Source organism: Lolium perenne, chromosome 7 (genome assembly GCF_019359855.2).
Source record: "Lolium perenne isolate Kyuss_39 chromosome 7, Kyuss_2.0, whole genome shotgun sequence".
In the NCBI taxonomy this organism is placed as follows: Eukaryota; Viridiplantae; Streptophyta; class Magnoliopsida; order Poales; family Poaceae; genus Lolium; species Lolium perenne.
The window spans coordinates 198304593-198319745 of record NC_067250.2 but is presented as its reverse complement, the minus strand read 5'-3'; the positions used below and the strand labels follow the sequence as shown (position 1 = coordinate 198319745).

The following is a 15153-nucleotide window of genomic DNA, read 5'->3' as shown; positions in this document are numbered from 1 at the left end:
GTGGTGGTGCTGCCGCTATTCTGAGCTGATGTCGATTGTCTTCTGTAATCGCGGGGGGAGGTGGCAAGTGAATCTCACTCCTGGGTTCTCGAGGATTTCTCTGTGCTGCCCGAGCGTTAGCGTGCTCTGCATATCTTAAGATTGCCTGGAAATTGCGACAATCTTTCTGCAGGTGTCCTGACTGACGAGGGAATACCTCGGCAATGCCTACGTATTGTAGACTAGGGTTTCGGGAAGAGCGACGATGGAGATTCCGGGGTCGAGATTAGGCACACGACGTACCCAGCTTCGGGTCCCCTCGGTGGAGGATCCCTACGTGCTGCTAGCAATCCACTATATGATCACAGTATGTTTACATGGTGTCGCCATCGGCGGAGCTATGTTGTCTATATTCTGTCTATCTGTTGTCCCCCTTATTTCGGGTGCCCTGGCTAGCTTTATATATGCAACCAGCCTAGGGTTTTACAAGAGTCCTAGTCGACTACTTCTTCGGGTTGCCTTGTTGGGCCTTCTCCATATTTGGTCTTCTCCATATTGGGCCGAGCCGGGTATACTAATAATGGGTACCCGAAGGGTATGCCCATGTCACTGACTGTCTTTTTCCGTTGCTGTCGAGGAAAAATGCATCTGACACGGCCCGTTCATCATTTCTTCGGGGGACACAAAAGGCCTCGGGAACCTAGGCCCGCTATTTTGCCTATTGTTTCGAGAATCATCCCTATTGTCGCCTCGCTGCTCACTGCTTCTCTGATAATCATCTCTGTTGTTTCCTCCTGTGTTTGCCCGAAAACCTGCCGAAATTTGTCCTGGAGCGTCATAGTTTGGGTACTGCCGAGGAAATCGTCGCCTCGGTTGATAATTTCGACCACGGTCCTCCTCTGGCGACCTATGCCGTTTGTTGTGGACAGCATCTTCTCCATCTGCCCATCTATTGGCTATTTCCATTAACGCGGATACTGTCTTTGGGTTGGTCCTCCCCAAGTCCTCGACAAAATCTCCACGCCCGATTCCTGCGACAAACGCATCTATCGCTCTCTCATCAGATATATTTTCTGCTGAATTTTTGATGATGTTCCACCTTTGGATATATTTTCTCATTGACTCGTCCGGCTTTTGTCGACATGCTCTCAACTCCTCCAAAGATGCAGGCTTTTTGCATGTGGACCGGAAGTTCTTGACGAACATGTCCTCGAAGCTTTCCCAGCTGTCGATAGATCCTGGCGGAAGTTTCTTTATCCAAGATCGTGCGGCTCCACTCAAATGCACCTGGATGCTTTGCATAGCTGTTGCCCTAGTTCCTCCTGTGAGCTTCACCGTCTCGAGATAATCAACTAGCCAGTCCTCTGGATCCTGAAGGCCGTCGAATTTCTTGAAATTGTCAGGTAACTTGAATCCTGAAGGGACTCGAGTTTTTCGAACTCTCCTCGTGAAGCACGGCAAGCCACACATATCCTCGTCGTTAAGTTCTGGGGATTGCCGATGTTCCCTTCTGCCTTGCCGTGCTCTGTCGACCCTTGCTTGTGCTGCCGTGTCTCTTGCTCCACTTGGTCCTTCAGGGGCTGCCGCTGTTGCTGCTGCAGGTCGTGGACTATTTTGCCTTGCCGCTCCTTCGGGAGGCGTTGATACAAACGCTGTCCCCATAGCTCCAACTCCTTCTATCGCCATATTGTATAGTGTTTCCCTTGGATCTCCTGGAGGTGGTTTAGATGCGAGGACAAAAGCTTGTGTCGCCATATACCCAGCCTCTGGTGTCTTAGGGATGATGTTCCCTCTTGTATCTATCGACATAAAGGACATGTCGAGGTTTTGGATCAGGTGCTCTCTTTCTGCTTCAGGTATGTGTTGTAACCTTGATCTTCCTCTGTTCCGAGCCTCCCTGTGGCTGTCTCCCGAAGTTCTAGATTGTCGACTCAAATCTGCCCTTCTCCTGCTGGATGCAGAAGCTGCCTCCTTTCTTCTGTTTAACTCAGTTGTCTGTTTTTCCAATTCTCTTGCAGCTCTTGCGAGCCTATATTGATATGCTTGCAATTCCTCTGGTGTGGCTGTGGTGGCCATTGGCTCTGTACCGTTCATAGCTCTCACGGCTCTATCCCACGCTGCTTGCGAAAGTTGAACTCTGTCTCGCGGCTGTGGCCCGACGTATTTACTGCCTAGGCCTCGTCGCAGATCGGAGGGATCGACGTATGGATTTCCCAGATCGTCGAAAGCCTCAGATGTTTCCTCTTGATCCTCAATGGCATAAATCTGATGATATTTTGTATTCAGATCTATTTTGGGTTTGGTGACATCATCGTTGAGATTGATGAAGACCTTGCCCACTGTAATAGATTTGTCGACGAAGTCGTAGCTGTCGACACTGCTTGAGTCATCGCTTATATATGAGTCCGCAGATGACTCAAACGACATGTCGCTGAAGATCTTGGCGAGTTTCTCTCTTGCCCTGGTGCTGACGTAGCGTGCCGACGAAGTTTCTTCTTCTCCTGATTCGGTTGACGATGTATAGCTTAAAAAATCGGAATCGACCGCCGACGATCCCGACGAAATCGGAATTTCGACACGATACGATCCTTCCTTCTCGACACGAAAGCGAAACCTTCCGAACGTCATCTCCATAGGCTCCGCCAGATACGCATATGCATCCAAACGGGAGGGTGGGTGAGGAACAAAATCGACAAGACCAGTAGCGATTTGTTTACCTCGATCCATTGTGTTGCTTGCGGTTGATGATGTCGAAGATCTTGAACGTGCCATCGAGATCAGATCCTTACGCCTCTAATTCCCAGAGACGGTGCCAATTGACAAGGTATTAACTTGTCAATGCCTATGGATTGTAGGCTAGGGTTTAGTTAGAAGTAGAGGGCAAGTAGATCTCGAAGGTTTCAGCCGAAAAGTACTTGAAGATTATGAAAACTAGGGTTTGTAAGCAATGATTCGATGATCTCTTCGTCCCTCGACTCCCCCTTTATATAGGAGGTGGAGCCGAGGGATTCGTGTTGTACAAATTACAGAGTCCGGGATGGTTTCTAATTCATCCCGTAAGATTACAAATAACACTTCCTATTACAACTCTAGCTTTCCTTAATAACATCTTGGGCTTCCGAACCTTCTTATTCTTTGGGTAGTGGGCCTTCAGTAAACCCCGGGTACTATCTTCGGCAGGCCCATTTGGGATGCCTATGTCACTAGGAGAAAAGGCATTGCCGTTCTACGCGTTGATCAAGCAAGGAGAGAAGTTTCAATGGAACGAGGAAGCGGATAGAGCTTTCAAGGATCTCAAGCGCACAATCTCGACACCACCAATATTGGTGGCGCCAAAGGAAAAGGAGCCTCTCCTGCTATACATTGCAGCCACACCTCAGGTGGTTAGCACAGTGCTTGTGGTTGAAAGAGAAGAAGAAGGAAAACTCCATGGAGTGCAACGGCCGGTATATTTCGTCAGTGAAGTTTTATCGCCTTCCAAACAACGGTACCCGCAGTACCAGAAGCTAGCATATGGGGTGTTTACAACCGCAAGAAAACCGCGACACTATTTTTCGGCGCATCCGATCATAGTGGTTAATGAGGCACCTTTGTCCAATATATTAAACAATCCAGAAGCTACGGGTCGTGTCTCCCTTTGGGGAATAGAGCTTTCCCCTCGGGACATCACGTATGAAAAGAGAAAAGCAATAAAGTCGCAAATATTGCCTGATTTTATTGCAGAATGGATGGAGCTACAAAACACTTGACCCCCGGATTTATCGAGAACTTGGACTATGAACTTCGACGGGTCCAAGAGATTGGAGGGGGCTGGAGCAGGCGTGATACTGATATCACCACAAGGCGATAAATTGAAGTATGTTTTACGGATGACGTTTCCAAACGCGCCTAATAACGAGGCATAATATGAAGCTCTTATACATGGGATGAAGATGGCGAAGGCTTATGGCGCAACTCGATTAAAAATCTTTGGTGACTCGCAATTGGTGGCTCAACAAGTCATGAATCAATGCGACGCAGTCAATGATAGCATGATAGCATACAAGGAGGTGTATAATGAGCTCGAGAAGCTGTTTGATGGGTGTGAGGTAAATCACATCAGCAGGCTAAGTAATGACGAAGCCGATGTTCTGGCAAACATCGGGTCGCAATGTCTCGCAATACCACCTGGTGTGTTCTGGGAAGAGATATCTTAGAGATCCACCAAGCCAAAGAAACAGCAGAAGAAGGAGAAGCATGAGAAACCCTCGGGGGCTAAAGAAATACCATCAGGAGAAGAAGATGAACCAGAGGTAGTAATGATGATACAGATTCCATGGATGCAGACGTATATAGCATATATTACGAGACAGGAACTACCCGATGATCCAGTTGAAGCAAGGCGAGTTATCAGGCGATCCAAAGCCTTTACTGTGAAAAAAGGAGAGTTGTATAAACGAAGTATCTCGGGAGTTTTACAAAGATGCGTCACACCTGAGCAAGGGAGGTTAATTCTGAAGGATGTACACGAGGGAGTGTGCGGACACCATGCAAGCAGTCGAGCTATAGCAGCCAAGGTTTTTAGAGCAGGGTTCTATTGGTTAACAACAATTGAGGATGCAAAGGACATAGTACGCACTTGTGACGCGTGCCAAAGGTTTGCCGCAAAACCTCACTCTCCGGCAGCAGAGCTTATGCCAATACCGCTGTCATGGCCTTTCGCTCAGTGGGGCCTCGATACGGTGGGAAAATTGCACAAAGCTTCGCCAGGAGGATACGAGTATATGCTCGTAGCTGTCGACAAATTCACGAAGTGGATAGAAGCAAAGCCGATAAATTCACCAGATGCGACATCAGCAGTCAAGTTCGTAAAAAGTATCGTCTTTCGATTTGGAGTCCCTAACAGCATCGTGATACGTCCCAAACGTATCTATAATTTCTTATGTTCCATGCTACTTTTATGATGATACTCACATGTTTTATACACATTATATGTCATATTGATGCATTTTCTGGCACTAACCTATTGACGAGATGCCGAAGAGCCGATTCTTGTTTTCATTGCTTTTTGGTTTCAGAAATCCTAGTAAGGAAATATTCTCGGAATTGGACGAAATCAACGCCCAGGGTCCTATTTTTGCACGAAGCTTCCAGAAGACCGAAGGAGTCACGAAGTGGGGCCACGGGGCGCCGCCACAGTAGGGCGGCGCGGCCAGCAAGGGGCCCGCACGGCCCTGTTGTGTGGGGCCCCCGTGGTGCCTCTTGACCTGCCCTTCCGCCTACTTAAAGCCTCCGTCGCGAAACCCACAGTACCGAGAGCCACGATACGGAAAACCTTCCAGAGACACCGCCGCCGCCAATCCCATCTCGGGGGATTTAGGAGATCGCCTCTGGCACCCTGCCGGAGAGGGGAATCATCTCCCGGAGGTCTCTTCATCGCCATGATCGCCTCCGGATCGATGTGTGAGTAGTTCACCCCTGGACTATGGGTCCATAGCAGTAGCTAGATGGTCGTCTTCTCCCCATTGTGCTATCATGATAGATCTTGTGAGCTGCCTATCATGATCAAGATCATCTATTTGTAATCCTTCATGTTGTGTTTGTTGGGATCCGATGAATATTGAATACTATGTCAAGTTGATTATCAATCTATCATATATGTTATTTATGTTCTTGCATGCTCTCCGTTGCTAGTAGAGGCCCTGGCCAAGTTGATACTTGTGACTCCAAGAGGGAGTATTTATGCTCGATAGTGGGTTCATGCCTCCATTAAATCTGGGACAGTGACAGAAAGTTCTAAGGTTGTGGATGTGCTGTTGCTACTAGGGATAAAACATTGATGCTTTGTCTAAGGATATTTGTGTTGATTACATTACGCACCATACTTAATGCAATTGTCTGTTGTTTACAACTTAATACTGGAAGGGGTTCGGATGATAACCTGAAGGTGGACTTTTTAGGCATAGATGCATGCTGGATAGCGGTCTATGTACTTTGTCGTAATGCCCTGATTAAATCTCATAGTACTCATCATGATATATGTATGTGCATTGTTATGCCTTCTTTATTTGTCAATTGCCCAACTGTAATTTGTTCACCCAACATCTGCTGTCTTATGGGAGAGACACCGCTAGTGATCTGTGGACCCCGGTCCTATTCTTTACATCTGAAATACAATCTGCTGCAATTTTTCTTTACTGTTCTTCGCAAACAACCATCATCATCTACACTATACATCTAATCCTTTGTTTACAGCAAGCCGGTGAGATTGACAACCTCGCTGTTACGTTGGGGCAAAGTTCTGTGATTGCGTTGTGCAGGTTCCACGTTGGCGCCGGAATCCCTGGTGTTGCGCCGCACTACACTCCGCCACCATCAACCTTCAACGTGCTTCTTGGCTCCTACTGGTTCGATAAACCTTGGTTTCTTTCTGAGGGAAAACTTACTGCTGTGCGCATCACACCTTCCTCTTGGGGTTCCCAACCGACGTGTCATCTACGCGCATCAAGACTGTTTTCTGGCGCCATTGCCGGGGAGATCAAGACACGCTGCAAGGGGAGTCTCCCACTTCCAATCTCTTTACTTTGTTTTTGTCTTGCTTTATTTTATTTACTACTTTGTTTGCTGCACTATATCAAAAACACAAAAAAATTAGTTGCTAGTTTTACTTTATTTACTGTCTTGTTCTCTATATCGAAAACACAAAAAAATAGTTACTTGCATTTACTTTATTTAGTTTGCTTTATTTACTACTGCTAAAAATGAGTAATCCGGAAGTTGAAGTTCGTTCCTTTAAGAAACAAGGGGGAGAAAGTTTTAAAGATGCTTGGTATAGAATTAGCGATGCTCATCGTAGGTGCATTAAGAAACACTCCACAATTATACTACTTAGGAACTTTTATGTTGGAATCTCTAGTTGGAATAGGTATGTTCTTGATACTCTTGCGGGAGGTAATTTCCTAGGCACTCCGGCTTTAGAAGCTAGTTGCATTATTGAGAGTCTAGTTGGAATACCACCTGTTAATGAAACTAAAATTGAAATCTCTCTTGAAGATGTCATGAAAAAGTTGGAAGCCATAGGAAAAGATCTTCCAAGTATTGAGACTAAATTGGGAATATTACTTAATAGCACTGATAAACTTGATAAATCTCTAGGTGGAATTAATGAGAGAATTGCTGTTTTAGAAACTTGTGCTACTCATGATAATCGAACCCATAGGATTGGTGAACTTGAAGAAGCTATGGGAATCTTGGGTTCAACTTTTTCTTCTCTTAAGTTTAAGGAGAAAGCTTATGTGGGTAAGGAGCAAAAGTTTATGTATGTCTCTAAAGTGCCTAAGCCAAAAAACTATTATAGGCCTAAAATTGACAAAGCCCTTAGCACCACTACGGAAGAGGGAGCATCTAAGATACCTATTGATGTTGATGCTTCGTCTCTTGACAATACTTGATTCACACTTTCTGCGTCTAGCTGAAAGGCGTTAAAGAAAAGCGCTTATGGGAGACAACCCATTATTTTACTTCTGCACTTTATTTTATATTTGAGTCTTGGATGTTGTTTACTACTGTAGCAACCTCTCCTTATCTTTATTTTGTTGCATTTTTGTGCCAAGTAAAGTCTTTGATAGTAAAGCCAATACTAGATTTGGATTACTGCGCAGAAACAGATTTCTTGCTGTCACGAATTCCGACCTGCCTCTCTGTAGGTAGCTCAGACAAATCTGCCAATTTACGTGCGTGATCCTCAGATATGTACGCAACTTTAATTAAATTTGGGCATTTTCATCTGAGCAAGTCTGGTGCCACTTTGAAATTCGTCTTTACGAACTGTTCTGTTTTGACAGATTCTGCCTTTTATTTCGCATTGCCTGTTTTGCTATGTTAGATGGATTTCTTTGTTCCATTAACTTTCAGTAGCTTTGTGCAATGTCCAGAAGTGTTAAGAATGATTATGTCACCTCTGAATATATGAATTATGCACTGACCCTCTAATGAGTTTGTTTCGAGTTTGGTGTGGAGGAAGTTTTCAAGGGTCAAGAGAGGAGGATGATACAATATGATCAAGAAGAGTGAAAAGGAAAAGCTTGGGGATGCCCCCGTGGTTCATCCCTGCATATTTTAAGAAGACTCAAGCGTCTAAGCTTGGGGATGCCCAAGGCATCCCTTCTTCATCGACAATTTATCAGGTCACCTCTAGTGAAACTATATTTTTATTCCGTCACATCTTATGTGCTTTACTTGGAGCGTCTGTTTGTTTTTATTTTTGTTTTAGTTTGAATAAAATCGGATCCTAGCATTCTTTGTTTGGGAGAGAGACACGCTCTGCTGTTTCGTATGAACACATATGTTCTTAGCTTTATCTTTAATGTTCATTGCGAAAGTTGAACTACTTCATTCATTGTTATATGGTTGGAAACGGAAAATGCCGCATGTGGTAAATGGTTTAATGTCTTGAATAATGTGATACCTGGCAATTGTTGTGCTCATATAGATCTTGTTTAAGCTCTTGCATCATGTACCTTGTACTCATTAATGAATAACTACATAGAGCTTGTTAAAATTTGGTTTGCATGATTGATCTCTAGAGTCTAGATATTTTCTGGTTAAGGTGTTTGAACAACAAGGAGACAATGTAAAGTCTTATAATAGCTACAATATGTTCATATGTGAGCTTTGCTGCACCTTTCATACTTGAGTTTGCTTCAAACAACCTTGCTAGCCTAGCCTTGTATTGAGAGGAATTCTTCTCGTGCATCCAAATCCTTGAGCCAACTACTATGCCATTTGTGTCCACCATACCTACACTACAAGAAAAGTTCTGATAGACAACGTCTCAAAATCGTCCGCTAAGGGGTATTTTTCGTCGCCTATGGGCCTAACCCGATGATATGGGTTCTGTTGTGGAAACTGCGTCAGGCAAAGTCCAAGGACGTTTTTTTCGGTCCGTCGCGCTTGGGCGCCCTTCCGCCACGGAAAATCGGACCGTTGCGCAAGTGTTTCCGGGAGCCCGTTGACTGCTGACGTCATGCAAACTGACACGTGCGTACGCCGATTAGGCGATTAACGGCGTTAACCGGCTGAAACCCCGTGGTAGATGGTAGGCCCACACGAGGCTGCCACGTCTTAAGCGGGCCGGGCCACCGACATAGTTTGACCGGTCAACTATATAGCCGGGCTGGTCCATTAGTTACGTGGGCCGGGCCTAACCTCTAAGGTTGATCGGTCAAAACTTAAATGGGCCGGCCCACTAAACAAGTGGGGTCCACCTTACAAGAATCGGCCGGCCCAAGAAGCAAGTGGGCCGGGCCAAAACACAGGTGGGTCCCACTTTCCTGTTAAAGGGCCGGCCCATTTAGTGTGTGGGGTCCACCATATAGCAAGTGGGCCGGGCCAAAAACACAGGTGGGTCCCACTTACCTCTTAAATGGACCGCCCATTTAGTATGTGGGGTCCACCATATAGCAAGTGGGCCGTCCCAACAAGATAGTGGGCCGGGCCAAAAACACAGGTGGGTCCCACTTTCCTGTTAAAGGGCCGGCCCATTTGGTGTGTGGGGTCCACCATATAGCAAGTGGGCCGGCCCAACAAGATAGTGGGCCGGGCCAAAAGCACAGGTGGGTCCCACCTTCCTGTTAAAAGGCCGGCCCATTTAGTATGTGGGGTCCACCATATAGCAAGTGGGCCGGCCCAACAAGATAGTGGGCCGGGCCAAAAACACAGGTGGGTCCCACTTTCCAGTTAAAAGGCTGGCCCATTTAGTATGTGGGGTCCACCATATAGCAAGTGGGCCGGCCCAACAAGATAGTGGGCCGGGCCAAAAACACAGGTGGGTCCCACCTTCCTGTTAAAGGGCCGGCCCATTTACCATGTGGGACCACCATATAGCAAATGGGCTGGCCCAACCAGATAGTGGGCCGGCCCAATAAGCATGTGGATCCCACTATCGTGTAACCGGGCCGGCCTACTAAAGAAGTGGGCTGGCCCAAAATGAAAGTGGGGCCCACACTATTGTAAGTGGGCCGGCCCAATCTGTTGTAGTGCCCTACTTGTTTGACTAGTCAACTTGCATTAAATTTCATGAGCCTAAAATCTGATATCAATGATACACACAATTACATACACAAATAAAACAAGTAGGAAAATTACAAGGCAATTAATGTGCCCAAATAAAAAAATTACATAGAATCATTGAGGACTTCTATTAGCATCATCAATAACACGTTGACATTTGGCAATCGCCTTGACTGAATCTTGTGTACTCTTTGTCAACATATCAGCTACAGATCTTAAAGCAGCAATACCATGTCTTTTATAAAGTACAGCCTTGAGATATTTACTGTTTGATGAAAGCAATGGTCTAGGTTGACGGCTATGAGAAGATGCATCAGAAGAAATATCAGAACTTTTTGTGGGCCTCACTTCTAATGAAGATTGCTTCATCACAACTGCATTATGATAATAATGCAAAAAGAGTTAAACGATGAACTATGCAAACATTTATTATGCAATGTAGATATAAGATAATAACAAGTTGCATAAATAAGACAATGTATGGAACTTGTACTAAGCACAAACTTACATCATAATGTTGCACAGGGTCGCTACAGATCCTTTTTTGGCGACTATCTTCTAATGATGACTGCTTCATTAAAACTGCATTCTGGTAACATTGCAAACATAGTTACAACAATTAACTATTCAAACATGTATTACGCAATGTAGAGATCGGATAACAACATGTAGCAGAAATAAGCACAAGATAAGATAAGATGCATGTACTAAGCACATACTGGCTCGCTGCAGGTCCTTCTCTTGCGTGCACTAGTCGTGGTCAACATGCCTGTCATTTTAGGTTCAGCCATCAAGTGAAATGCTAATCCTCCTGCTCCATTGTCCTTAATCTGTGTTTAGATATCACATTTAAGACCAAGTCAGCTGGTTTCAAATAACAAAAAACTTGAGCTGCCAAATGAATAAGCCAATATTTACCAGATATCGGATTAAAACCAACTAGATGTTGCTTTGCATGAGATACGAATTTCAGACATTCAGATTTAGAGTAGGGTAATGCCAAGGTTTTCCACATAAAGTAAACTGGCATTAAGAATGACCAAATGTCAGGTTCAAATCACCTTCGCAGTTTCTCCAAGACAAGCATATCAAATAGGCAGAAACATAGTAAAGCATGAATGGCATTGCTATGGCAGGGTTCCAAGTGTTAATCTCTTGCATAAGGAACAATGCATATAGGTTATAGATAATAACGGAAGTAAACTGCCAAAATTACCAACCAAGAACTCAGATTCCAACCTTCCCTAGCGTCCCCGCTGTTAATGTTGGATGTTCTAATAAGTGGTTCGCATGATCAATCCCTAGGAAAAATAACATTGACAAGTCAGTCTACGATAATACAAAGACCAGACATGCACGCAGCAATAACTATATAAGCTAAAGACGAGGTATAAGAGCAAGCAGATTGGAAATGCACATAGCATGATTATAAAAGCAGTGTGAGAATAGCAGACACGAGAAAACAGCTAGCAGCTAGCGGTGAGCTAATGACGTGGTATAAGAACAAGCAGATTGGAAATGCCCATAGCATGACTATAAAAGTAGTGCGACAATAGCATGCAGTACAAAAACAGTTGGCAGCAAATGAATGGGTATAAGGCTATAAATATGTGGATGCACACAGGTGTCAGTAGAATGAACAGGATGGTAGCGACCGGATAATGCTTTTGTACTGTACAATATTTAAACAAACTTCATGCGAAGCAACACATCAAGAAAGTTAACGGCATATGAGATCTGCAAATAACTACACAAAACATGGCTAAAGAAACACCGTGATCTAACGGGCCAGCGTACTAACCAAGCTGCGGCGGGGTGGACGGGGGTGGCAACTTGCATTCCAGCGGCGGCGAACGCGGGAGACGATGAATCGACCCTGTTTCAGTAGAAGCGGGCGTTAGTGAAGCAGATCTGGTTGGCTGGCAAGGGATTCGGTGAAGTTGATACAGCCGCTCCGCCGAGGTAGTCGGTGGCGAGGTCGGCGGTGAAGCAGATCCGTCGGTGGCGAGGTCGGCGGTGAAGCAGATCCGTAGGTGGCGAGGTCGGCGGTGAAGCAGATCCGTCGGTGGCGAGGGCGGCGGGGGAGCGGATCAGGTGGGTGGACAGCCAACACGATCAAGGCTACGCTGTGGAGGAGTATGCCGGCGGCGAAGCAGATCTAGTACTGTAGAGAGTCAGAGCTTTGGCGTGTGAGAGTATTTTTGAGCTAATGGGGCGAATGGTTGGTGGGTGGGTGTGGGCCTGTGGGGAGGGTTCGGGATCTAGGCAAGATATTTCATTGTTACCGAATGAGCCCTCCATGGTCGGTGGGTTGTAGCTTCCGGACCAGGGTTAAAAGGGTAAAACTGGTCACGGGATTTTCGAATGGATGTGGCGGGATGATTTGGCGCGCGGCCGAAATTTTCAGTTTCAAGCTACGAGCAGAACGACAAAAATAATGTTCTTCCCCAGGGAGCTCTCATTTCTTTCTCTTCTCTTTCTCTCTCGAGTCTCTCCCACTCCCCCGGCTCCTCTCCCCCTTCTCTCCGGCGGCCTCGCCGGCCGGAGACGAGGCCGACTTCTCTCTGTATATTGTACACCCTCCGAACTAAATTAATTGATTCAACTTTCCTTAGACGTGTATGTATCTAGAGTAAAAACATGTGTGGATACATCCATATTTAGATAAGCAAAGTTGAGTCAGCTAATTTGGATCCGAGGGAGTTAGTGTTGTTGTAAGCTTAGATCCAGTGTTTCCCATGAGCAGAATGGCGCAATGGAGTCGGGGATCTCGTCATCGGCTTCAGATCTGGCCTATGGTGAATCTGGCGGATCTTGCCGGCCAGACCCCGATCTGGTGCCATCAATGTGATGGCGCTAACGGTGAGGCTTGCTTTGGTCAGTGCTTCAGATCTGGCCAATGGGGAAGTCAAGCTGCTAAAGTTCACAAGCTCGGGGCATACGACGGCGTCATCTGTCTTGCCCGTGCACATCTTGGCCTTTCAGCGGCCCTTCTCAGAGCCAATATGCCGTTGCTGAGGCCCTTCTTCTCCTTCGTCCTGGCGACTACCGGCGACACCGTCCCAAGTGGTGCGTCCCCGGCGACGGAGTTGCTGGAAACGATGCGGAGTAGAGATCTGATGTGCGGTCGAGAAGGACTCGATTGATTTTCTTCTATATGTTTTGGGGTCCTTTTTGTAAAGTTGCAGGTTCTATTAGTTATTGTCTAGTACTTTTGGTCCTCTATGTAATTTTTTGGACTAGTTTCCATTGGCACTGATAAACTTGAATTTTGACAAGTTCACAGGGAAAAAAATTCCTTTGCACATATGGCCTATCATGTATAAACATTCTTGAGATTTAAACTATATGTAATGTGCCATGCATTAACCCTAAACCATATATATGTAACTAACCCTAGCTGATCAAACCCTACTTAATTAAAACAAATAACCCTAAACTATACACATGCACTTTATGCGCAAAGGCGCGGGTGCCTCTAATAATGTGTGTGCGCACTCGATCGATGATCCCTAAACCTTATACAACCCTGAAACCCTAATCCCTAATCCCTAAACCCTAAACACCCTAAACACTAAACCCTATACCCTAAACCCAAACCCTAACCCTAAACCCTAATTAAACCCTATATATAGGCCAACGACACTTAATTGTGCATCAACCAGGCCAGGGGTGCCTCGCGGTCCTCTAATTAAATTAAATGTGCCATGCATTAACCCTAAACCATATATATGTAACTAACCATAGCTAATCAACTCTACTTAATGAAAACACATAACCCTAAAGTATACTAGCTATAACCCGATCTAATAAAAACATGCTCTATATATAGCAGCTAGCTAGCAAACCTTAGATTAACACCAATTAATATATACATGGCCTATATCGATCATGTTGTATAACATATCCCTGAGATTCATTAATTAATTATATAATTATCATGATAAATTAATTAACTCTAATTTTGACAAGTTCTCTCGAATGAAAACACATTTGATTAAGTTGCCTCATAATATATATAATTAGTGTGCATGCATGGCCTACCATGCATTCGTGCATATATTTTAATGTATATTTGAACATATTCTTGGGGATTTCAATCTCTCTCTCTCTCGATCATCTATATATCGTTTTTGGCCAAAAAACACACATATATATGCATGCAATTTATGCGTAAAGGCGCGGGTGCCTCTAATAATGTGTGTGCGCACTCGATCGATGATCCCTAAACCTTAAACAACCCTAAAACCTTAAATCTCTAATCCCTAATCCCTAAACCTAAACACCCTAAACACTAAACCCTAAACCCTAGACCCTAAACCCTAACCCTAACCCTAACCCTAACCCTAAACCCTAGCTAACCCTAAACCCTAATTAAACCCTATGTATAGGCCAACGACACTTAATTGTGCATCGAGCAGGCCAGGGGTGCCTCGCGGTCCTCTAATTAAATTAAATGTGCCATGCATTAACCCTAAACCATATATATGTAACTAACCCTAGCTAATCAACCCTACTTAATTAAAACACATAACCCTAAACTATACTAGCTAGCTATAACCCGATCTAATAAAAACATGCTCTATATATAGCAGCTAGCTAGCAAACCGTAGATTAACACCAATTAAAATATACATGGCCTATATCGATCATGTTGTATAACATATCCCTGAGATTCATTAATTAATTATATAATTATCATGATAAATTAATTAACTTGAATTTTGACAAGTTCTCTCGAATGAAAACACATTTGATTAAGTTGCCTCATAATATATATATAATTAGTGTGCATGCATGGCCTACAATGCATTCGTGCATATATTTTAATGTATATTTGAACATATTCTTGGGGATTTCAATCTCTCTCTCGATCATCTATATATCGTTGGTGGCCCAAAAAACACACATATATACGCATGCACTTTATGCGTAAAGGCGCGGGTGCCTCGATCTAATAATGTGTGTGCGCACTCGATCGATGATCCCTAAACCTTAAACAACCCTACAACCCTAAATCCCTAATCCCTAATCCCTAAACCCTAAACACCCTAAACACTAAACCCTAGACCCTAGACCCTAAACCCTAACCCTAACCCTAACCATCTGCCCTAGCTAACCCTA

General features: G+C 44.7%; 1 long non-coding RNA gene across 1 annotated transcript in view; it reads right to left on the bottom strand.

Moving 5' to 3' along the window:
• The window catches only part of LOC139834217 (uncharacterized), a 130696-nt gene extending 119842 nt beyond the window's left edge, over positions 1–10854 (bottom strand). Inside the window, exons 1-2 of the long non-coding RNA XR_011749750.1 lie at positions 10749–10854; positions 10538–10618 (exon numbers count right to left, since the gene is read on the bottom strand). This is a non-coding gene — a long non-coding RNA (uncharacterized lncRNA). The remainder of the gene's footprint in view (positions 1–10537; positions 10619–10748) is intronic.
• Positions 10855–15153: the final 4299 nt, after the last annotated feature.